Here is a 24,082-nt window from a genome sequence, read left to right on the forward strand (position 1 = left end):
TAAGTGATTTTAGAAACGCTGCAACTTTCTAAAATCAACGCATGAAGATGGGATATACATTATTTTAAAGCATCATTATTTTAATACTTGAATACTTCTATTTTTTGTGTGTAGGTGTAGTGTATAACAATACTAGAAAGAAACATTCGCTTTTATCTGTTTTGTTAAAGATTTCGTAGATTAATACAATGTTTAATTAACCAAGTCAATAGTAAATCCAATTAACCTAATCAATCAGCATTCATTTGACTCCAAGAACGCTCCTGAAAGTCATTTTACTGCAGGAAAAAGTTTTGATAGAATGCAAAAATTCCCTTTTTCTAATGAATACTTTTTCAATAATGCGATTATTCCTAAATTAGAAGGCAGTTTTGAAAATTCCAATAAATTTTGTACAAGACTCATTATTTATTATTCACTATTCGGCAATATTTGCCTAATTTTTGCTATTGCTTTGATCGATTCTCTTAATTGACTTTCTCTTACTATAAATAACTATGGCATTCCAGACAGAATTTGTGCCATATAATTTCAATATGCAAAGAACATCAACCCATTATTTGTATCCAAAATTTAAAAAAAAATTAGTGGGTTATATCTATGATATAACCGCAAGGTTCACGTGGAACTACCTTAGCTTAGCAATCATTCGTTTGTATTGATTAAATTCTTTATTGAATGAAACAGTTTCCAAATTCAATTGAGTTCAATATATTTGCTCTGTGAGTGAAAAAAATGAACAAATGCCGTGTAAAGTCAATTCATTTATTGTGATTGATTGTTCTTCGTTACAAGTAAATTTAATGACGGACCTTTTACGTTTGGTATGATGACTAGAACAAAATATATGTGTAAACTATATGTCATTCGCTTCTAGTGGCTGCACGATTTTCCCAGGTTCCTAAGTTTAGAAGATCATGTTAGGACAGACATATTCCACTCTGCACAAAGGCAAGCGAGGACAAAAGTACTCGCAGTTTGCATTTATTTGCAGAGCCGATTTCCCCAGAAACCTCGGTTTTGAAGTCTGTGTTAGGGAAACACATTTCAATCGGAACAAAAATACCCCCGATTTGTATGAATTCGCAATGTCGATTTCCCCACGCTTCATGGATTTGAAGTCTGTGTTAGGGAAACACATTCCAGTCGGAACAAAAATACCCCCGACTTGCATGAATTTGAAATACCGATTTCTCCAGGCACCTTGGTTTAGAAATCTCTATTAGGGAACACATTTCGGTGGGAACAAAAGCTCCCCCTACTTTCGTGTGTTCTTTTTCTTCTTTTTGGCTTTAAGAGGGTTTAAACTTTTCAGTTCACTCGCCTCTAGGCTCTTTCGTGTGCTTGCAATGCCGATTTCACTGCTTGGTTTTAAAGTCTGTGTTAGGGAACATTTTTCGATGAGAACAAAAGTCCCCCTACTTTCATGTATTTGCAATGCCGATTTCCCCAAGGCTGCTTGGTTTTGATGGCTGTGTTAGGGAAACCGTAAATCGGGCCAATCATAACGATGCAGTTAGGGCGTTTAGATAACGCCTAATATTTTACAGTTATTCAATTGTTTATCTAATGAAAAACAACATTTTGTTAGTTGCGATAGATGCGTAGAAATATTCCTTATCAAGTGATGCAAACATCTCTCCTATCCAGTACGAAATGTTCGAGCTATAAGCATTCGAAATCTTTCATTTTTTCCTGCATGTTCTGTGTTTAGGTTTTTATTTTACCCTCCATATATTCCGGTTAGACGTAGTCCCACGTCAAAAAATAAGAACTTCCGGGATGATAATCTAAGAGAGGGTACACTTAACTGGGTACATTAACTACAAATGTTCGGTGTTAAGTCTGACCGGACCATGTGACATTTTTATGATTTCGAGAAAAACGAGATTGAAGTTTGGTGTCACAAGGGGTTTTCATTGAACATTCGAAACAATTTCGATACGTTATTCCTGGTGTTCGCGTGATTTTCCAAATCTGATTAATGTGGTATGTAGCTTACAAAATGCTTAACTTTATGCAATCAATAACTCGACATTTTCAGTTTTGCTACTTGGTCCCTTCCGACTTAACACCGACCAAATAAAAAAACAATTGACAAGCATTATAAGTTACGGTTATGATTTATTTTTTGTTAATGAGAAATTATAGTTTTTTTTTTCTAATATCCGGTATCCGGCTGGAAACTAAATATTGACCGGATAGGCAGGATACCGAATATCCGTTTCTTCTCTAGATTAGACTGTTGTTATGTGCTTCCCGGTTGTAAAATGCTAGTCACAAAGAAATTGTGATACAGTTTCCGCTTCCCTTCAGGAACTGAACAAAGGGTAGTAACATATTCACCTAAGATTTAATTTTCAACAGACTGGACCAAACAAATATGCCTCGGTCTAACACACAAAGTGCTATTTCACTACACTATTGGGCGTTCAAAAGCGCCCTATAATATACAATTGCACAGCGTGAAAACGTGAGTGACAACCATAATAGCATAGCAACCAGTACAACCAGAAAAGGGATTTCGTACAACCAGAAAAGGAACAAGGCAGCTTTCGATATTGCGATAATTGGCAAGTAGATGTTAAATTGTACCAATCATGGTAATACAAAAATACTTATTTAATTCGATGAAATCGTATAAATTGGTTGAATCACAACATCAAGAAGGTTGTAATGTATGCGTCTACACTGTGTTTGCGTCAAAATAACCACTTCACAGCATAAAAATCTCTATATTTTGACCGCATATTCCTTAGCAAAATGCTAAGAACCAAGCATCAATGGGACACAATATTTTCAAACTAAATTTTTCAACGTAAGAACAATGTTTCGCAAGGAATCAAGTACCAGAATCGACAAAGAAGAGATTTCTGATGTTTAAAAATCGTATTAGAGCCTTTAAAAATAAGATATGCTTTCTAAACTAACAAAAAACTCACTCGTATTACCATAATTGGTACTATTGCGATGATAGGTACTTCTACCCTAACATGAGTTTGTGGAATTATGTGATCCATAACATAGATGAAGGCCTCCTAATTGTATAGGAAAGCTAGTTTTTCATGGTATGATATGTCAATATTTTTAAGTAGTTGAAGTTATATTCGTAAGCGCTTAAGCGTCCGGATTTCGAAGCATTACTATATAAAACCGTTATTTTTTAAAATGTTGATTCTAAAGTAAAATCCGAATTTATAAAGAGGGGAAGTGACCAAAAATAATAGCATAGTCCTACGTCAACAATTCGGTCGTGTCTTCGACACAACCTTCTATATTTTTTTTTTCTTTTTGAATTCTTCAAAATGAGAAGCATGTTGGAATAAGATACAAAGTAATTCGGTTTGGTGATCGACATTATATCCATTCCATTTCCTGAAGAAAATAGGTCACTCCTCCAAACACGAGTAGACCGCGAGTAATCGGTTTTCTACTTTATTAACATTAGAATTAAGGAAAAATGTTTATATATACTTGTAACAATACAGTTATGGTGTTTGGTTCCTTTAAACTTATGTAACTGAGCCTGTAAAAATAAACGATTTCAAAAAAAGGTAATTAGCATTATCATTTCACTTAGGTATATTAGCGAATTTGATTTTTTCTTTCATTTCATCGCACACATATTCAATTATGTTCCGATCTTAAACAAACTGATTATGTACAATGTCAGAGAACGTATGACCATAATACGATTATTTTTATAGTATTTTATAGTATTTTTTGGCATATTTTGGCCCCTACAGACCGACGCTGGGCTCAACGTGCTAAACGTTTCAACGCAAATCATATTCAAAGTAGATGAACGGCCCGACAAAGAAAGATTGACTTATGGCGAGCTTACACTAGGGAGATCTATAGCTATAGATGGATTTATTCACCTGAAAATAGGTGTAAACGGGTGAGAATAAATATGATACACTTATTCGAGGTATATATAACTTGAATAAATTAAGCATATGTAAACGCTTGTGAATTTCTCACTGGTGAGAAATCACTAAAGTTGGATGCAGTTCTACTTCAGGTGAAAAAATTCACCGAAAATATGAATATATTCATTATAGAAGTTCACGCTAGTGTAAACGGTTGATGCGATTTCTATAAATCTGATCATATTTCTTCACATGAATATATCACTAGTCTAAACCCACCCTTACAGTGTACAGGCGACTCCATTCACACACATTGACACATGTTTATTTGAGGCTCCGATACTGAGCAAACATAGAAAATGCACGTCTTTCTATTTTTTTTTTTTGGAAAGTGATTTATTTACAGTTTTATATTCATTTGTACTCTCTTGAAGATAACTCTTTGTTGTTTATATCCTTCCATATCAGCTTCCAATTTCTAGTGTAAGTGACTCCAACCGCTGGCAGCTGATTAAGGAAATGATGATAAATAATATTTGCCTTCGGTTCTTGCTGTATATTATCAGGGGTTTCTTGAAGAGCAGCCTTAATAGTTTTGATGTGGATAAGGTCTGAAGATGTTTGAGGAAGTTGCATATAGTAGTCTAGAGATGGTCCCTCTTTCAATGTTCTAAGATAACGATTTACTAACAGGGCTTTCGTTTTGAGTACAATCGAATGTAAACCCAATCCTACTTTCGTATTTGGCCGAATAATATCAATCAGTTTGACTCTTTGTGCGGGCACACCATTCCACAGAAAGAACCCAATTTGCTTTATGAACAAAGCTACGTATTTATTTGGCATTGGGAGAATTGAGGATAAGTACCATAACTTGAAGCATATAAATGTATTGAGAAGCCTCTGTTTTGTGTTCACTATACGTGGACGATTTAAGTGTAGAAGGCCGTTCACACTACGATACACGGCTTCCCAGTTTTGTGCGACTGTATCCTTTAAGCTGTTCTTTAAAAGACCACCAAGTATCTTTTTTTTATCCCATTTATTTATTTAAGGCTCATTAGCATTTTGGATGTAACAGAACCGAATTTTTTAATCGTGTACATGTCACATGGTTATCATATCTATAATTAGCACATTACACAGTTGTCATTCGCCAGTATTCCTTCTATACCATTACATATGGTACATTCACACAGTAGCCATTTAGGCGTAAGATTATTCTTTCTGTTCTTCCATTATCCAGTTGGACCACCGGGCAGCGGAGACAGTTGATTGATCATTGTTGAGTTATTTATAGAACAGCAGCCCGATGTTTCTTGCAGAGCAGAGCAGTTGTATGGATGAATCGATCTTACCGTGGATCGACCGTGGATCGATCTCCATCACTGATGATTGTTGCGTGGACGTAGCTATTCTGTAACAACACAGAGATGGTCAATGAGGGCCCGGAGTTTTGAACTCACGATCGATCGCTTACTAAGCGAACGCGCAACCAATGTGGCTACGGAGACCCCATACGAAGTATCTTGATGATGTCCTTTTTTTATCATTCCTGTCCATGCAGGAAGCTGAACACCGATCACCATAGCAACGGTCTTCTCCATGTTCAGCTTCGCCTCTGCTGTCAATCCAAATTGTTCAAAACACTGCAAAATTCATTGAATTTTCTCAGGACTTCGGACTATAATTGTTATGTCGTCTGCATACGCAACTATGCATTCCAGGATCGTTGCATATGTCGGCCAAGTTGTCTAGTAGAGGCTGCAGGTACAGTACAAACAACAGCATGCTTAATGGATCACCTTGTCTAACCGATCGTTTTATGTGAATATGTTGAGCGCGTACTGAGAGACTCGTCAGCCGACTCACAAAACGTGTATTGAAACCCATTCTTCTCATGCTCGATAACAGATATGTGTGACTGACGCGGTCGTACGCATTACTGAGATCGCATGCAATTAAGATTCCACCCGTTTGTTCTTGTTTAGAAAGTGCAATATGATCTCTAATTACACACGTGGTTTCAAAAGTTGTGTGACTTCCATTGCTACATTTTTGATGAGAAGAAAAATCCGCCGTTGATATTTTTTCAGCCCTTTGCTTCATCACTCTGCTGAATATTTTGTAGTCTACGTTCAACAATGTTATTGGCCGAAGAGAGTTTATACCATTCCTCACTCCTTTTTTTCGAACCAACACAATCACACCGTCCTGCAGATATTCTGTTACACGCCCGTTCTTGATCTCGTTCAGCACCAGCAGAAACTGTTGTTTGATTATCTCCCAGCATTTCTGGTAAAATTCCTTTGAAAGACCGTCCTTGCCCGGGGATTTGTTTGCAGCCGAACCTTTTATAGCCGCAAAAACTTCATCATGTGTCAGGTCATCCATGAGTCGACTGTTCTCCTCATCATTTTCTTCTAGCGATCGTCTTGGACTGAAGCGGTTATCCGCTTCAATGTCCTGTTCGACGAAAAGGTTTTGATAATGTCGCTGTACATATCGACTTATAGACCGTTCCAGACAGTATGGGCACACTGGAAGAACGCTGCCGTTCAATTGTAAATAGTTTTCTGTAACCGTGTTTGGATACGTCCGATTGTTTACACTCTCTGCTTCATTTTGGTGCAAACACAGTCGATTTTTATCACATCTGTATAATATTAGGAAAGCTTTCTACCACCGAACCCACTCTGCACCGATCATCAGCTTTACTAATGATGGCGAGAGCAGAGGAACTCATTCTCACTTAAACTATCTACTATGATAAGGAATAGTAGTAGCAGTAGTTTTCTACAGTAAGGCCCGGCTCAGATGATTAGGGCACGCACTCAGTTGATTTAGATCAGTTCCAATAAAACCCTCTCATCGATCAGACGTATTTTGCCAAGTTCTTGTTTAATGTTAATCGATAATAAATCGTTAGTCGTATCCGTATTGTTCATATCACGTGTTCTTTATATTTAGTATAACCGTAATCCAGTGACCTATTAATCGAAGATTGTACAACATCCTTTCAAAATGCGAGGACTTTCCGCAGAACATCGTAAAAAAATTGTGCACAAATGGATTACAGTTCCTGGATTGTCCCTGAGAAAACTGGCGAAACAGGAAGGCGTAAGCGTTAAAGCTGTTCGAACTGCGATCCGTAAGTATGGTGAGGAGAATTCCTTTCTGGATCTGCCGAAAACTGGCCGGAAACGTGGTCCAGTATGCCCAAAACTCGACAAAAAGATACAAGAAGTATTTACTACCAAACCTTCGGCATCGGTACACAACGTAGCAAAAAAAGTGGGAACATCTACTTCAAATGTTGTGCGTGCTAAGGGAAGACTTGGCCTAAAGACATACCGGAAGCAACGGAAGCCAAAGAGAAGTTCACAACAAGCCGCATCAGTGAAACCAAGGGCCAGAAAGTTGTACGACAGTATCCTGAGCAAGAATAAAATCTGCATTATAATGGATGATGAAACCTATGTAAAACTGGACTACAAAACTTTGCCGGGACCGCAGTTTTATACGGTAAAGGAAGGGAAAAGTCTTGAGGAAACGGAAACATCGATTTATACCGAAAAATTCGGTAAAAAAGCCATGGTGTGGCAAGCAATATGTCAGTGTGGTAAATTTTCCCAACCTTTCGTCACAACTGCTACTTTGAATACACAAATATACATCGAAGAGTGTTTGCAAAAAAAAAGATTGCTGCCTCTGATCCGTCAACACAAGGATCCAGTAGTTTTTTGGCCAGATTTGGCATCCTGCCACTACGCCAAAGCTACGCTGCAGTGGTTTGAAGATAATGAGGTCAATATTGTTCCGAAGCACATGAGTCCTCCAAATTGCCCGGAAATACGCCCAATTGAAACTTTTTGGGCTCTAGTGAAGGCGTACCTCAGGAAATATGTTAAGCCATCGACTACAGTGACTCAGTTTCAAAAAGACTGGAAGAAAGCAGTCGCAAGCGTCGGAAACTCATCTGTGCAAAAGCTTCCCGCTCTAATTTATTTTCGAGCGGTTATCAGCACCATGTCGACCGAAACAGTGAAAAGTGCTGGAACCGAACTTCGCCTTGCCCCCCGCAGTCCACTCTGCCTTCAGTTCTAGCTATAATTGTACGCGATTACATGTTCGAGCAAAACGGCAGCACTGCAACGATTGCTTTTTCTCTAAACTGTCATTCGAAACAAAACAGAGAAAGAATTGATAAGCATATTTCGCAGGTAAGAACAGTTTTAATTTATGTGTCAAGCCAGATTTTCTCATGTTGGTCTAGAACATATCTACATTCTGAAGGTAATGGTAACTAACAACAAGTGTTTTGTTTCATTTTTACAAGTTTTCTTGATGGCGGAGTGCATCGCCCACATAATGCAGTGAGCATTTGTCGTGCAGAAAGCAATGAACAACAGCAGCACCACACACATCTTTTCCGATAAGAATGAGCCACGGCTAACCTGGCCATGAAGGGTTTCCACAAGTCGAACATTTCGGTTTTGGAGAAAAAAGATCTATGAAGACGCAGCAGCGGTAGACGCGAATATTTGCTGAGAGGCATCAAAAAATCAATATAACCGATTTTTAGATGCTCGAGAATACTATTCGCAGACTGAGTGCAGTCGTAAAATTATGCGTTAACATGGTGATATAACGAGAAAATACCGGAACAATAACAGGTACATAAAAATCCGGAAAATATGCAGCAACTAAATTGTATTCTATTATTGATACAGATTTGAAACGTTTCAGTGCCGTATTACGTGAGTGTTTCGATGATGTTGTGAAGTGTCTTGAGGAGCAAAATCGACGCCACTCCAATATATCCAACGGTATGCAGATAACGTGTGAGGTTAAAACAAAGTAAATTCTAGCATCTTTTAATGGCATTAGTGAACATAAGCCTTTGACTGGTGACTGGTTGCCGGATTTTGGTTTTTTATTTTATCCGAGGTTCCTTCAAAACATAGTTCTTGGATATGGAAATTCATTGGGAACTCCATTCAGGACCGCGAAGGATTATTACGTTGTCGTATTGTGTTAGTAGGTAATATATTCAATGGATCAATATTTTGTTCCTTTGAAAAAAATTGAAATACTTTTTTCAATGGCAATTCGTCAGCACATTCACTTAAATACAGGAGAGTCTTTTTTGGTATGCTAAGCAGGTTGTATCATTGGGAAATTTTTAAAAAGTATTCCGAAACCGAAATAAGCGAACAGGGCAGATTAGGTGATTTTTAGTAACGATTTATAATTAGGATAGCAAAATGATATTTTTTATAATGACCAGCATCCAATTAGAGAGGATATCACGGATCGATATGCTGAGACTAATGGAATGTGGTAACGTATTTTATGATGTTAAATTTCAAAGATATTATACAACTAAATGTTATGTATAATGTAGTTTTATACAATGAAATAAATCATTTCCATCCATGGTTGGTGTTTTTGCTTTTTCTTTTATTTTCCTAGGAAGCAAACAGAGCCATAATAAAGGTCGAGCAGTTTCGGTCGACACGGTGCCAGATTGGCACAGTGTTGGCACGAAATTGGTTGTCAATTACGACGGATAGGTGGACAAAATCATTGCAGAATGGCACGACATCGGTACCGTTGTCGACACCATTTTCTGGGACCGATTCGACACAACAAAGTAGAGTGGGTTATGGCGCACGTACGAGGAAAAGTTCGCCATCTTGGATATGATTAATCAAATGAAGGTTTTGTTATTATTTTTTTGTATCTAGAGATAATAGAGAACATATTTGCTGAATAATGTTTCTTCATAAAACGTAAAATACGCATGTTAGAGTCATTTCCAATACTTTCTGGAACGGTCTATATTCCTTCCTTGTCCGTAGTCCGCTGACCATTGATATCTAGGGATGCGATAGTTGTATCTCGTTGTCGGTTAACTCGGTCCGCAATTTGGAAGATTGAAATGTCTTCCCCTCCCAGGAAAGTTTTGTTGATTTCAGTGGTCGCGGTTCTTATGTTGTTCATATCTTTGGTTCAGACAAAAGTGATAAAAACCCATTGTGTTGTTGAATCTTTTACACAGATTGAGTTTTTCCAACGAAAAAAAGAAGCTATTTTCCTTTTTGAATATAAAGACCACCAGTCAACCCACAAATTGTAATTTCGTTTTTGGCGGGACCAAAAATTCCACCTTTCTCGCAGCTCCGTTAAATTTTGCTCGGTCAGTGGATGATTGTTTAGCTTCCAGAAAGGGCGCTCGATTGTTTGAGTACGTAATGGGAGGACTATCCGGGAAATAACAGATCTGTGATCCCTGAAACAGTTTGATTCTAGCCTGCAGTATCGTACATTTTGGAGGCATACTGGGGCTTAACATATATTATGTCAATTCGAGACATTGACCTACCTTGAACGAAAGCATACTCAATATGCTGATTGAAATGTTTCCATATATCCTTAAGACTTATGCTATCGCACAGTCTTTTCAACATTGGGCTCATGTTTGAAAGACCTGTCGCATCATTGTAATCAGTGACCGAGTTGAAATCTCCCAATATTATTGTATGAGGAGGATGATCACCAATTTTACTCGGTCGGTCAAAACGTATTGACGAAGCTCAGTAACATGCATAGTGTTGCATCGTACTCCGTCAGTCACCATTTGACCAATATTTTTGTCAGTAGGAAGTGACTAACGTGGCTCGTCAGTTTTCAGTAACATTGATGCAGCTCTGCTCGTATGACGTCGAACTCGCACGCAATCTTGTCCCGAAGACTCGTCATCCGATATCTCCATTGTTTTTTCTGATTTTCTGTCGAGGTAGTTTGATCTGCTGTTGGTCGGTGTGATGTGTGAGCGGTCACTCATGGTGCTCACTCCATCGTATCCCTTCGTTGTTTTATCCGGTGCTACTTCAACAGTAGGCTCTCCTACGTCGGTGGATGAGGTCTTTACTGCTTTTTCTCTGAGTTCTGCATCATGCGGTGAGGCCGGTCGTTTGAGGTTTTGTGTTGCGGTTTGCGATTGTATTGACGGTTGGATCTGCGACGAAGATTGTGATTGTGATGATGATTGTGTTACTAGTGAAGGTTCTGGTGATGGTATGGATGCTGGTCGCTCCCCAGGCCTGTCCGAGCTTCCCGTTTGCGCCAGCACTCTGGAGTATAGCGATGATTTGTTTTGTAGTGAAAGTTTTGCGCGGTTCTCCGAACAGCTGACTCCAAAGTGTACCTCCTGGTTGCAGTGACGACATGTCTGAGTTTGGTTGGTGTATGTGACGTGTGATCTGTACCCTTTTATGGTCACAAATGAAGTAATGGGACTCGTCATCCGAATACGAACAATACGGATCCCACTTGGTGTTTGCGAAAAGAACTGCGAATGACACATCTCATACTTGATGGAAATTATGTTCCCGTAGCTCGAAAGGTTTTGGCATGTTTGGTGGTAGGTGAAGGAGCTTAACATCAGTAATAATTTGAAAAACTGAAAGAATAAATCTACATTTATTACTACACTTTATTAGTCAATAAAAAAATAACATTTCGACATATTTTCTTTATAGGGGTTTAAAAAAATTGCTTCCAAGTTTGTATTCAGATTAGGGATTATTAACCGGTTTTACCGATAATATGTGACATTTTTCATTACCGAATTACCGGTAATTTTACAATCAATAACCGGTAATTTCGGTAATTTAATTTTTACAATAATATTTGCTTTTATGCCGCATCGAAATATTACTCGAGAATCAAAATAAGATCGAGAAAACACAACTGGTAGTGTTGCGCCGATTCTAGGACCTCCGAGCTTCAGCTTCAGAACTGCTCCATCTAAAGACGAGACACAGGATAAGCTTCAGCGATGCAGAACAGACAGCGATAAAGGAATTAGTTGATGCCCTCGAACCAGTTCTCATCGCTGTTGAATTGCTATGGCGGAAGAGCTGCACCATTTATAAACCTGACGTCGGATTGAAATTTATGTTAGAACAGCTATCGGAGCAACCATCAGAAATTTCGAAGCAGCTCCTTGGAGCCCTGAAGGAAAGGATAAACGTTTTGTATAGGCAGATTTGTTCGCGTGTATGAATAATCATTCTGCTCGTGATCGGGACTAGGATTGGGCCATCTTGGATCGATTTATAGAAGATTGATCTTTTCCATTTCGATTTTTTGGATCGATTTTTTGTACTCGAAAAAATCGATAAGATCAGAAAACGACAAAATTAACATTATTTATGTCCCTAAGTAGTAGCAAAGTAGCTACTAAGTAGCAAAAACTTGAAAAATGTTTTCTTGTAAACTAATCATTATTAATAAAAGTCGTTTCTTCAAAAAAATGGTTTATTTCAAAGTATTTTTTTCACCGGTAATTTACCGGTTTTACCGGTAAAGAAATTTTCATTACCGAATAACCAGTTATTGAAATTTTGGCACGGTAATGCAATCCCTAATCCAGATTCTGGTGAACGATTTAATCGCACTTAACGCACCACCTTCAGACGGATATTCTCATGTCGCCCAAAAACAAGTCAAAAAATACTACACAAGCATACGCATTATTACCAGTACATTAGAAATGCTTCAACCTGCGGATCCAAAAGTCTGCTATATCTGTTTCGAGTTAAATCAACACAAGTTTTCCAGAAAGCCGCAATTATCCAAAAAGCCAAACAATCCGTATCAATTCTGTTGTTTGCTTCTCTCTGTGCAATTCCAAGTAATCAACATTGAGTACAAACTTTTCCTCCGCTTTGCGCTCCCCGTTGTCAGCGATTTAAACTAACTGCATGGCTTCCGTGAGCGGAACCGTGTTAGCAAAACGACAGCTTGCACGCCGGATGGAATTGAGATAAGTGCCGGCTCATTACGCGAAACATGATAGCCGGGAAGCTGCGAATTACGGCGAGGTTACGGCGCAATTAGGGCAATAATTTTCGTTCTGCGTTAAAGGGAGAAAAAATAACAAACATTTTCGGGGGGATGAAATGTACGTCGGCATGCATGCGTGTCGTACTTTCGGAACAATACCGGAGAACCGGTTCCTGAAGGGTAAACGTATCGCTACGTCGATTGAATTAATGGTTCTTTGAGCCGGAGCAAAGTTTTCCCTGGCAGCGACAGCGGCGAAAGTTTCCATCCGTGTGGTAGCGGCGGCACACTTCGGAGCTTCCGTTGCTCATTTAGCGGCAACAAATTAGATGTGCAAACTCGAGCAGCAGTAAATTTAAATAAATTATCCATCCGTGACTGCGCTGTTTGTTTTTGACGGAACAAGGGTTGGCGGCTGCTAGCCTGTGGGGGGAGGGGGGATAAACTTTCGCAAAAAGATGTTAGATGTCCGCAATTCCAGCGCTCCCACAAGGCCTCCCAAAGGCATCCCGTGAGTTATTTCTCAAACAGGCTTTGGAAAGGTGCGAACTTTCTACGCTCAGTTTCTCGTGCGTGTGGAGATTTTACACTGCGAAATCGAGGAACGTGCCGAGATAAGCGCTGGGAGTTATGTTACTTATGATTTTTTTTGTTTCGCATTCTTCACTGTGGTACCGAATATTTAAATGTGTGTATACGTACTAATTAGCACGCTCAGTTTGGTGAATAAATTTGCTGGAATAATTTAGCGAAGTTGTTGCGCAGTTTTGGTGGGAAAATATCCCTCCTGCGAAAGAGGGTCCGGAGGCAATCCTTTTGAACAAAAGGAAAAGAAACTGGTGTACTGTTGATGTGTTCAAATATGTTACCGCTACAGCAGCGGAAATGATAGCCTCTGAAAATTGGAGTTTCATCAATTATCTCTACTTAATTTCTCGAGGATTATGTTCGAAACATGTTTTTGGAGCACCAAGTTAGTTATTGTTCGGGATGTTAGCTGCAGGATAGAGTTGTTCATTTTTATTCGCTGAATATTCAATGACCGTGTAGAAAACGTGCCCCTTGTGTAAATGGGCTACCAACAATAACAACAACTAATGTAAACAGAATAAACATCGACGAATTCGGACGAATACTGAAATCTAATCTATTTTTCACGTGCTGAACATTGATCCGAAAAAAAAATCGAGGGGTTGTATCCGAGAGCGGACCGCTTAGGACGTAGGACTACGCAATCTTTGTTTATCATTTTGGATATCATTTGCGAATACGTCGAAATTTCATAAATAACTCTTTAGTAAAAAGTTACGGGGACTCTAGAAAGGTTTAATGCCTTGCGTGGTTTTGTAGAATCATTCCGAGAAGCAACGATCCTTTCTTGCCTTTGCGAGAACAATACACTAATTGGCCATATGTCGCCAATTGTTTCTTTATATCAATGCAGGCATTGCACTGAGTATTGACGAGAGGCATCTTCCGTGCATCGCTATTTAACAAGCATCGAATACGCGTCTAACAGATGCAGTTGCAGCGATAAAAACGAAACATCGCGAGAATAACCGTTTGTGAAAAATCGTTCCTCGACTCTCGGGCAAACCATTAACAAAGCTAGGAGCTTGTTGCATCAGAACAGAGCCGATGCGCACGAAAGCAAATACAAATGGCACCAACAAGTATCGAAGGTGTGCTATTCACATGTACAGGAAATGAACAAGTTCTAAGTTTCGCGCATCGAAAACAAGCAACACACACAAAGCCAAAGACTAATGGCTAGAAGCGACCTATAATCATTTGCACTCATCTCTTTTTTCGACAGCTTTTCCATGACTTGAACGGTTGTGTTAATTGCAATATCAGATGCACTTCAAGTGAAATATTCGCTAGCGTTCACAATTCGATGGGAAACATAAAACACAAAACGAGCAGAATAAGCGAGCTTTGTTGTTTCGGGCACAGAAAGATTGTGAGAATTTTCCTCAGAGGAGATACTTATACGCTAGCGACAACTTACTTACTATGCAAGAGTGGAGTTTACTTCGTAAATATTCTCGTTTCGCTATGCCACTTCATTGTTTCTATTCTAGCGGCTGCATAAGTTACCCGTTATTGACAACTCTGTTCGGGAAAGCACACAAATGGACAGAACAAATGTATGGGAAAATGGGGATGCTTCCAATTTTCAACAATTTAAACCATATACAGACTATGGGATTGTAATGTATAGCATATCAAACAAATCTTAGAATATTTCCGATTCGATTGGTATGCAATTCGTTAAAATCCGTTCGCAGCAAAAAAATAATTATTAACGTTAACTTTATTTCGTGACCTGTTTTTTGATTTGACACCCTTAATGTAAGACGTAGTCCTACGTCAAAATAATTACATTAACACATTACGGACCGCTCACGAGATTTCTCGTGTTTCGCGTTCCGTCTGTTACGGATGGATCACGAAATAACTCATATTTTCTACACTTGATGGTTAAATAGGTTTGCCAAGAAACTATCAAGACCTACCGATGGTTCGCCTTCGTCTCATCCATACCGAAGGAAACATTCGTCGAATCCGAACAAATTAAGCGCAATTCAAAACGCTACTACCGGATATTTATTCATAATACATAAAAAAATTCAAATAACTCTCCAACTCTTCAGTAGACAGTTTTAGAAACCATAGAAGGACCGATGGATGATTTTGTAGAAACAGGTTAAGATGATTGATTGATTGTCCTCGCGAGAGAAATATACAATCAATTTATTTCCTTATACACTAAAAGTTAATTATTAGCACATGTTATAGTATCCCGATTTATTACATTAAATAAGCCGAAAAATAACAGAAAATGTTCGTGTATATCATATGTATAATATATAGCTGACAAACTTCGGCAAACTTCGCCTCGCTCAAAATTTATTTATTTTTTATTCAGAGTTTTCCAATTGTAATGTTTGGTTGGAATATGTTTGGTTGAAATATGTATATTATTTTTACGAGAACCCTTTCCCATTTCACAAGAGGGTGGAAAAATCATAGAAATATTTCTCATACCAAAAAACCTCCACATGCCAAATTTGGTTCCATTTGCTTGATTAGTTTACGAGTTATACAGACATTTAATTCGTATGGCAACCCTCCTCTAGAGAGGGGAGAGGAGTGTCAATACACCATAGAAACGTTTTGTGCCCCCTAAAATCTTAACATGCCAAATATGGCTCAATTTGTTCGATTAGTTCCCGAGTTATACAGAAATTTGTGTTTCATTTCTATGGGAGCCCCCCCCCCCCCCCCTTCAGAGACGGGGGAGGAGTGTCGAAGCATCATAGAAACGTTTATCGATCCCTTAAACTTCTATATAGCAGCCCTCCCTTAGAGAGTTGGGTGGAGAGTCTAACTACCGTAACAACATTTATTGCACTCTAAAACCTTCACATGCCAAATTCGGTTTCATTTTCTTGATTAATTCTTGAGTTATGCAGAAATTTGTGTTTCATTTGTATGGCAGCACCCCCCAAGAGAGAGGGAGGAGTGTCTGACCACCATAGAATCATTTATTACAGCTTAAACCCTTCACATACCATAATTGGTTTTGGGGTTTCTCGGCATTTCGTTTGTGGAGCGGTCGGAGAACGGAACGAGCCTAGTTGCTTAGTGTGTTTCGAAATTTTAGATATATATATATATATTAAAGGTGCTTCCTTGGCCGAGTGGTTAGCGTCACAACTAACATGCCGGGTGTTCGGGTTCGATTCCCGTTCTGGTCGGGGGATTTTTTCGTCAAAGAAATTTCCTCCGACTTGCACTGTGATCACGCGTATTCTAGAGCTTGCCACTCAGAATGCATTCAAGGCGTGTTACTTGGCATAGAAATCTCAACTAAGTACTAATAAAAATGACGCAAGTAATACTACGTTGAGACGGCGAAGTTCCTCTAGGAACGTTAGTGCCATTGAAGAAGAAGAATATATATTAAAGAAGAATACAGTTTTATTGAAAGTGTTTCGTTGATAAATTAGCTTAAGGGAAACGAAGGAAAGCCTGTTCAACAGGCGGCAAAAATTAATGATAATGATTTTGTATTATAATGATAAGTTGTGATATAATCATCAAGTTATGAAATAGTATTATTACATAATGTAATAAATTTCATTCAGATTGAAATATTCCTTAATGTGTGCAGTTCCGATCAAGAGTTCATTCATTCACACCATTGTACATGCAAATGTGTCGTCGTCGCGAGTTAAAAAGTTTAACTCAAATCAATTTTCAATTAACTATTACTTGTGGTTGCTCTCAAATGAAGTCATAATTTCTTCTAAAATGAATACGTTAATTCACTCACCAATTTTGAAATTACAAACAACTCTTCAAATTCACCATCAAACGAGATCGTTGTTGCCACCAGCGAATGGAGTATGCAATGTTCTGAAAATTTTAATAGGTTCTGTAAAGTTAGATACAGAAATAGATCAGTAATATGAGATTAAAAGTGCTATGAATAAAAGGTGTTGAATTCCGGGTCTGCTAGTAATACATACATTAAACACACACAGAATTCTGAATAAATACGATGAGCAGCGAATGATTTGGGAATTGGTTGGTGTTTTCCAAGCGTTCGGACCAGGACGTTGCTTTCATGACATCCGAATGATTTTGAAAAATGTTCCGTCTCTATCTCAACAACAAGTTTTCCGTAGAAAAAGACGATTTGTGATTAACTGCAATGTCAACTGATTGCAAGATTATGAAGAAAAGTGAAAACCGATGAAAATAAAAAAACAGAACGCAAATCTGAATGATATCTTCGAAACCTTACAAAAAAATATGTATATATCATTTGGTTTCAATCTTCCATAGAATCGCTCATCATTAGTTGTCAACTGAACACGCTCGATTTCCATTTACTTCATCTTCACAGAACCTAATGTCTTGTTACGAGCAAATGCCATCAGCATTTGCTCGTAACAAGACATTGGTACCCGTTTTCCCAAGCAAGAATTATCACGACTCTGATTTGCAAACCCCACAAAAAAGGAAGTCTGTTTCGGCGATAAACCCGGAAATTCCCTGCTGACATCACAAACCACCGCAAATTTATTTTCGAAAAGATTTGATAACATTTTACAAACGAGTCGTCAACAGTGGCCGCCATTTCTTCGCGCTATCGCTCGTCCAACAGACGGACCAGCCAAAATTTCCCTTCGTCGCAGTAAACAACAATCTCAACGATCACCAAATCCCATTTTGCGTTTCTGAGTTTCAGCGCAAAAACGCTGCCTCGGCTCATTTGACTCCGAGGCAAAGTGCCTCCGAAAACAAAAAGTGTCATTCGAACCACCAAACCCGAACAACCGTGGGAAACGGAGAGGGGGGGGGGGATATGTCCTCGAAAGGATAGCGAAGTAATTCCATTCGACATCTGCTATGAATGATAAAGCAGGAATAATTTCCTTCAACAAAAAGCTTCCCTCGAGAAGTTGGCGCCTCTTGCTCTCCGGTGATGACAGCAAGTGCTTCGTCTTGCTTTACTGCTTGTAGGCACACTGTCGGGGCTAAATGGGCGTCTTGTCTGTTCCCGGGGACTACCGACTAAGCTTTCGACTCGGCCCCCAGTGTTTGTTCGGAGATTGTAAAATTCCGCTCTCACCACGGGCGAGGACGATGTCGGAAACGCCTGCTTGCACCCGTAAATCATACGAATTCACAAATTAAAATGATTCATTGTGTTCCGAGCAAAGCGTTCGTTTTCGCTATATAATAGGATTTTTTTTCTCTCTCGCCACACCACACCTCCCAACACTTATAGACCCAGCCTATTCTCTGTCTCACGGAGTCATAATGGATCCCCCATGCTTCAAAGTTTCGCCCTCACAACCCCAAAAATACCGACCGGATTCGAATCGTGCGGTCGTCTTCGCCTGTAAATGACAAATCCGAGAGATTTACGAGTCCCTATCAAACAATGAACGAGTAAAGTACGTTCCAAAGTGAGGTGCTTACTTTCTTAGTGTCAAGCAAGGACGCAAATCGTTCCCATTCGCAGCTAAATCATCCCGAAACATGACTGAGTGGAAGATATCTCAAAAGGGACATTATGTGATGAGCATCTTAGGCCCCACTTGCCAACAGCGGATGCAGAAGTTCGGCGAAAAACTTTGGCCGTAAGGAAAATAGAAATAAATGCTTGCTGTTCACTGGGATGGGCGCAGCATCCAACGCAGCATCCCTGTATTGCGAATGATTTGTTTCTTCGCGAGTTGCAAGCGAAACTTAAACTCACTCACTTGAGAAAACGCTGCATCGTGGGTGTCTGTACCGGTGAATATGTTAATATGGATTCGTGTCTCCATTATGAATTGTTTTTTCTTCTTCTCTGCACTAAGGCCTTTCCGTGCAACTTTTCAGCTTCCAGCGCTGTTTTTTGTAAGTTCGCCGAAGCGAGAACTTATCTTGAGCTCAGAAGAAAATATCTTGAAAAGCTACCTCTCCACCTCTCGCACCCAACTTTCCTACACCTCCTAGCAATCAGTTAGTCTGTCAGTTATTGTGAAATTCATCATCGTCTTCTAGAAACAGAACAAAATATGATGCCGCTGTAGACTGAACGCGAACACGTGTCTCCTGTTTTGCCTTATAGGCGTCTCATGCAGCAGAAATATTTTTTCTTGTCTCACGTAATTATGTAAAAAGTATAAAACACAAACAATGAAATTCAATATGCTCGATGCGGCTCAGAACAGATTGGAATACTTGACATCGCACAGGTTTCATGTCATATAACAGGATCCGCCAATTCAGATACAGGAAAGTAAACGCGTATAAAATCTACCACTGCTGATCGAACAATCAAGCCAAAGTGAGCCACACTGTCCCAAGGTTTCCAATCTCTAGTCCGTGTGCTTTGCTTGGGTCGAATTCAATCGTCCTGTCTCGAATTTCTTTGTGAATTTTTGAGAATATTTGTGCGTTTGTGCGTTTTACGAATGGCTTGCAGAGTCTGCATCAATAGGCATACCATCTGTCCTGATTTTGAGATGCATTTGGGGCGTCCTGATTGTTTTAACAAATTAAATTTTTTTGACAAATCATAATTCATTTTTTTTTTTGTATTTTGTCTCTGAGCTTGATCTTAATATGTCTGTACACTATGTGGTTACTCTCCGTGACCTGGATCTGGACCAGCAAAATTGCACAAAGAACGGAACTATATGACGCTTCGGTTATTTTGGCTTTAAATAGTCGATAACGCCGCCGGCTAAATCCTTGCAGTCACCAGGGGAAGGGAAGGAACGTTAGTATGATATTCGCAATCAGAAGGGTCGCCTCTATAGCGTGGTTCCCTTGCGGTTATGATGGAAGGGATAGTTGTTAGCGGGGAGAGGTAAGAATCATACTGTTTATCGAGCCTCTATTGTGACAGTGAAGAGATGTCTTTGGAAAACCTGACCTAACCGAGAAAGCTCAGCTCATATAAAACAATCAACAAAAACAAAAATGCAATCCACAATAAACCAATACAATAAAATCTGATATCCAAATACTAAATCATTGCAAGAACATTCCTCCAAGTTCATACTAAATTTTGTGGTGTAAAAATCAATTTGTTCAAAACATTTGGGCTTCATTAGAAGCTCTTGCGTTTTATACATCATAAAAACTTCAAATTCATGGATTGTGTCCGGCACTATTGCGCCATTACACTATTGCACTAATGTCGACGTTTGTTTACTCGAAAACCGCTCAAAAATCCCTTGTGTTCGTACATATAACCATAACCACAACCATAACCTCCAGAGTATTTTCACCGCATGGATCGTCCGAGAAATATATAAAAAATATATTTGTGTATTTGGTCTCTTCAAGCGCAAATCACATACAACGTGTTTTTATTTATTTATATCACAAAAGAATTATTATGGTTTGGTCAGAATCGTGGCTGCAACAGGTGTCCTGATTTTTAACTCCGACCAGATGGTATCCTTATGCATCAACCCCCTGTGACTCCGCAGGACCATCGTGCACAGCTCTGTTTAGAGTCCCACGCTGGCACGAGGAAAATGATCAGCCCCCCCTAACATGGGAACCACACGCTAGTTTGAGCCGCACCTTCATGATGTATAGATGCTCAGATACGCTTCCTCTTCCCTGTCAGCATATGATCATGATCCCACCGGGGTTGGTTACCCGATCTTCACTATGGTTACCCGTGCCCCAGTCAGCACTGCGGGAAGAAACAAATTACTGGACAGCATTGGGCTGGAGAAGAAGCTAATGGACCACGAATGAAGTCAAGTTTAAGTCTACACGAAGTGCCGATACACGAAGTACCGATTGTACGTTTTGTCCAGTCGTTTACCAACAAGTTTATGAAAACGTATGTTCCCAATGCTGATATCACACACATATACACACGTAGCTCGATACAAGAATGTAAAGAATGGAAGATATGTCAGAATAGCTGTGGGCAACCAAAGTCCAACACTCTCTCGCTTCGAGAAGAACTACTTCGGCATTCGTTGTCAACATGACTTTAATTGACTAGAAATGAATTGACGAGTTAATTGACGTGACGAATACCAACCTCCCTTTTCATTCAACCTGACTCAAATCCACCACTACTAATCCACTCTGACATGTGCCTCGTTGCCCGCGTCTATAATTGAGGGGCTCAGAATGAAAGGGGTGTAAGTGATTTGATCTATTTCTCTACATCGACTCTCTCTTGGTCATAACTTAGCTGCAAATTCATTCCCAGCTGTATTTGACAATGTGGAGGATAGGTCAGAACCTCATCTATCGGATTATATAGCAAACTCAAATTGGAACGTTTTTGCAGTTGAGTTATTAATCAAAGAAAAAGTCGACGGAGAGAAATCGATCAAGTCACTTACACCCCTTGCATTCTAAGCCCCTCAATTTTATTTTAACGTGCACATAAAGTGTAACGAAAACTTTATATCTAATGCAAAAAAAGTAGTTATACCATAACCACTGTTTACCCTCCGTGAACTCCAACATGAAAACATGTACAACGTAAATAGAATACTAGGTATATTGCTCCCCGCTTTTTGAAGTAGTGGTAGGCAAAGAAAAAAAGCAAACAAAAATTCAACATGACAGTTGTACAGTGTTTTCAAAAATTAGCTTCTTTGTATTAGAGAGTGTGTGTATCACACAGACGATGTAATATATCTGGTATTCTATTTAAGTTATTACATGCATACTAGGGTACCAATGAAAATGGTCATCTCGAATTTCAAAAAGTTACCCTATACAAAAAGGTTCACCACCTCGAAAAAACACCCTATGCCAAATATCAGCTCAATCGCACTTAAGGTAGAGTGGCGCAAAGCGGTCAAAGTTTGTATTTTTTGAAAATCGAAAAATCGCCCAAGGGGAGAGTAGAGGAAATCGGGATTTTCGATTTTTTTTTATTCCAAATGTCTTAAAATGGCATGAAACGTCGAGATCTAGTGTCATCTCGAAAAAAATTGTTTTTGTCAAAAATCGACACTGTGGGCTTTTTTTTCGGAACACGAAACGAAAAGTATGGTTTTGGGTGCCAATAAAAATAGTTATCTCGATTTTTCATTCGGAACTTGCTACGAAATGTTGTTTTGCACGATAATATACCCTGTGCAAAGTATTCGCTCATTCGGACTTCATTTATTAGTGCCACAAAAGTTAAAATTAAGTTTTTTTTGAAAAACGAATAATCACCGAAAATCGAGGTTTTCAAAAAAAAAATTCGATGTCAAATGTCTTAAAACTGCATTACTCGTCGAGATATACAGTTATCTCGAATTTTTTTTTTGTTACAAAAATGTTTTTTGGCGCTTGTTCGTTTTTCCGCCCGAAAAAACTATTTTTGACAAAAAAAAAACTTTTTTAAAACCCTGATGTCCGGTGATCTTTAGGTTTTCAAAAAACTCAAATTTTAACGTCTGCGACACCAGTAAATGAAGTCCGAATAAGCTAATATTTTGCATAGGGTATGTTATCGTCAACATTCGTAGCAAGTTCCGAATGAAAAATCGAGATAATTATTTTTATTGGCACCCAAAACCATATATTTCGTTTCGTATTCCGAAAAAAAACCAGTCCCTGAGTGCAGATTTTTGACAATTTTTTTTTCGAGATGACACTAGATCTCGACGTTCCATGTCATTTTAAGACATTTGGCATCAAAAAATTTTACTCCCCCCCTTGAGTGATTTTTCGATTTTCGAAAAACTCAAACTTTGACCGCTTTGCGCCACTCTCCCTTAAATCCGATTGAGCTGATATTTTGCATAGAGTGTTTTTTCGAGGTGCTGAACATTTTGTATAGAGTAACTTTTTGAAATTTTGGGGGCAATTTTTCACATACATTCATTGGCACCCTAATGCATACATGAGATACATGATACATGAGAGAGGGAAACATGATCAGTCTGGGGGGAGTCACTTCAATATACAGTGAAGTCCATTTGACGATGAAGTATAAAATGAGCACGGAACTGCGGAACGGAGAACTACTGGTAGAAGCCAAAACTCATTTCCAATTGAATGCGAAGACCAATGGCTTCATAGTCGCCTGGCTATCATCAGTTGAATATGACTTTGCCAAGCCCTGTGTGCAACGACAAAGCCGTACGGGAAAATTTCGTGCCAGTGCGGATATCGAAGAGTATCCAGAATTTTGAAATATGGACATACACTGCATTTATTTAGATACCACCTCATTGTGAAATGTACTGGGGTTCGTTTCCACACAGAGGCAAAAATGCCAATAGTTTGTGGTCGATATCTTAGAGGGAACGAGAAATTCGGGTTAGCTGCATTGTTCGATCGCAAATTGAGGACGTACCCAAATAAACGAAAAACGGTGATAGCTTTTGACGATCCTCTTCATCACGTAAAAAAGAAAATCTGAAAGAAGCTGAGATACATGTGATACACGAATTAAAAATAGCGTTCCTTCAATGAGAGAAGGGAATGGAAATATTGCGATTTAAGCTCCGCCGTTTCTCGATAATTCACAGCGATATTTGCAAACTGTTTCATACAATATTTTTTTACATTTTGCGGAAAAATCCTGTTACTGTTTTACATAAAATACATATTCGATCTTGGACTCGTGAAACTCGGAAAACGAAGCTCAATGTCGTCAAAGCGGATGGTGATAATAAATCAAACATATAGTGCCTGTTTACGTAAACGGGGAAAAAAACCCCAGAATACTGTGAAAGCTACAACATTATTCTCGAGCGAAAGAAAATTTGAATCATGACGCAGCCATCCTCAACTGTTTCAAAAATTTATATACTGATCTAATTCGTATTTAAATGTGTTCCTACACCATTTCTAGATAT

The 24,082-nt window shown here is 38.9% G+C and overlaps 1 protein-coding gene and 1 long non-coding RNA gene across 2 annotated transcripts in view; one reads left to right on the forward strand and one right to left on the reverse strand.

Annotated features, from left to right (window-relative positions):
• The window catches only part of LOC129764427 (neuroligin-1-like), a 615,422-nt gene that overhangs the window by 536,910 nt on the left and 54,430 nt on the right, over nucleotides 1–24,082 (reverse strand). The gene's annotated exons all lie outside the window — the stretch shown is intronic.
• On the forward strand, nucleotides 8,060–8,689 carry LOC129764428 (uncharacterized). Its single transcript, XR_008741146.1, has 3 exons — nucleotides 8,060–8,095; nucleotides 8,212–8,548; nucleotides 8,622–8,689. It is a non-coding gene; the product is annotated as an uncharacterized LOC129764428 (long non-coding RNA).

Source organism: Toxorhynchites rutilus, chromosome 2 (genome assembly GCF_029784135.1).
Source record: "Toxorhynchites rutilus septentrionalis strain SRP chromosome 2, ASM2978413v1, whole genome shotgun sequence".
In the NCBI taxonomy this organism is placed as follows: domain Eukaryota; kingdom Metazoa; phylum Arthropoda; class Insecta; order Diptera; family Culicidae; genus Toxorhynchites; species Toxorhynchites rutilus.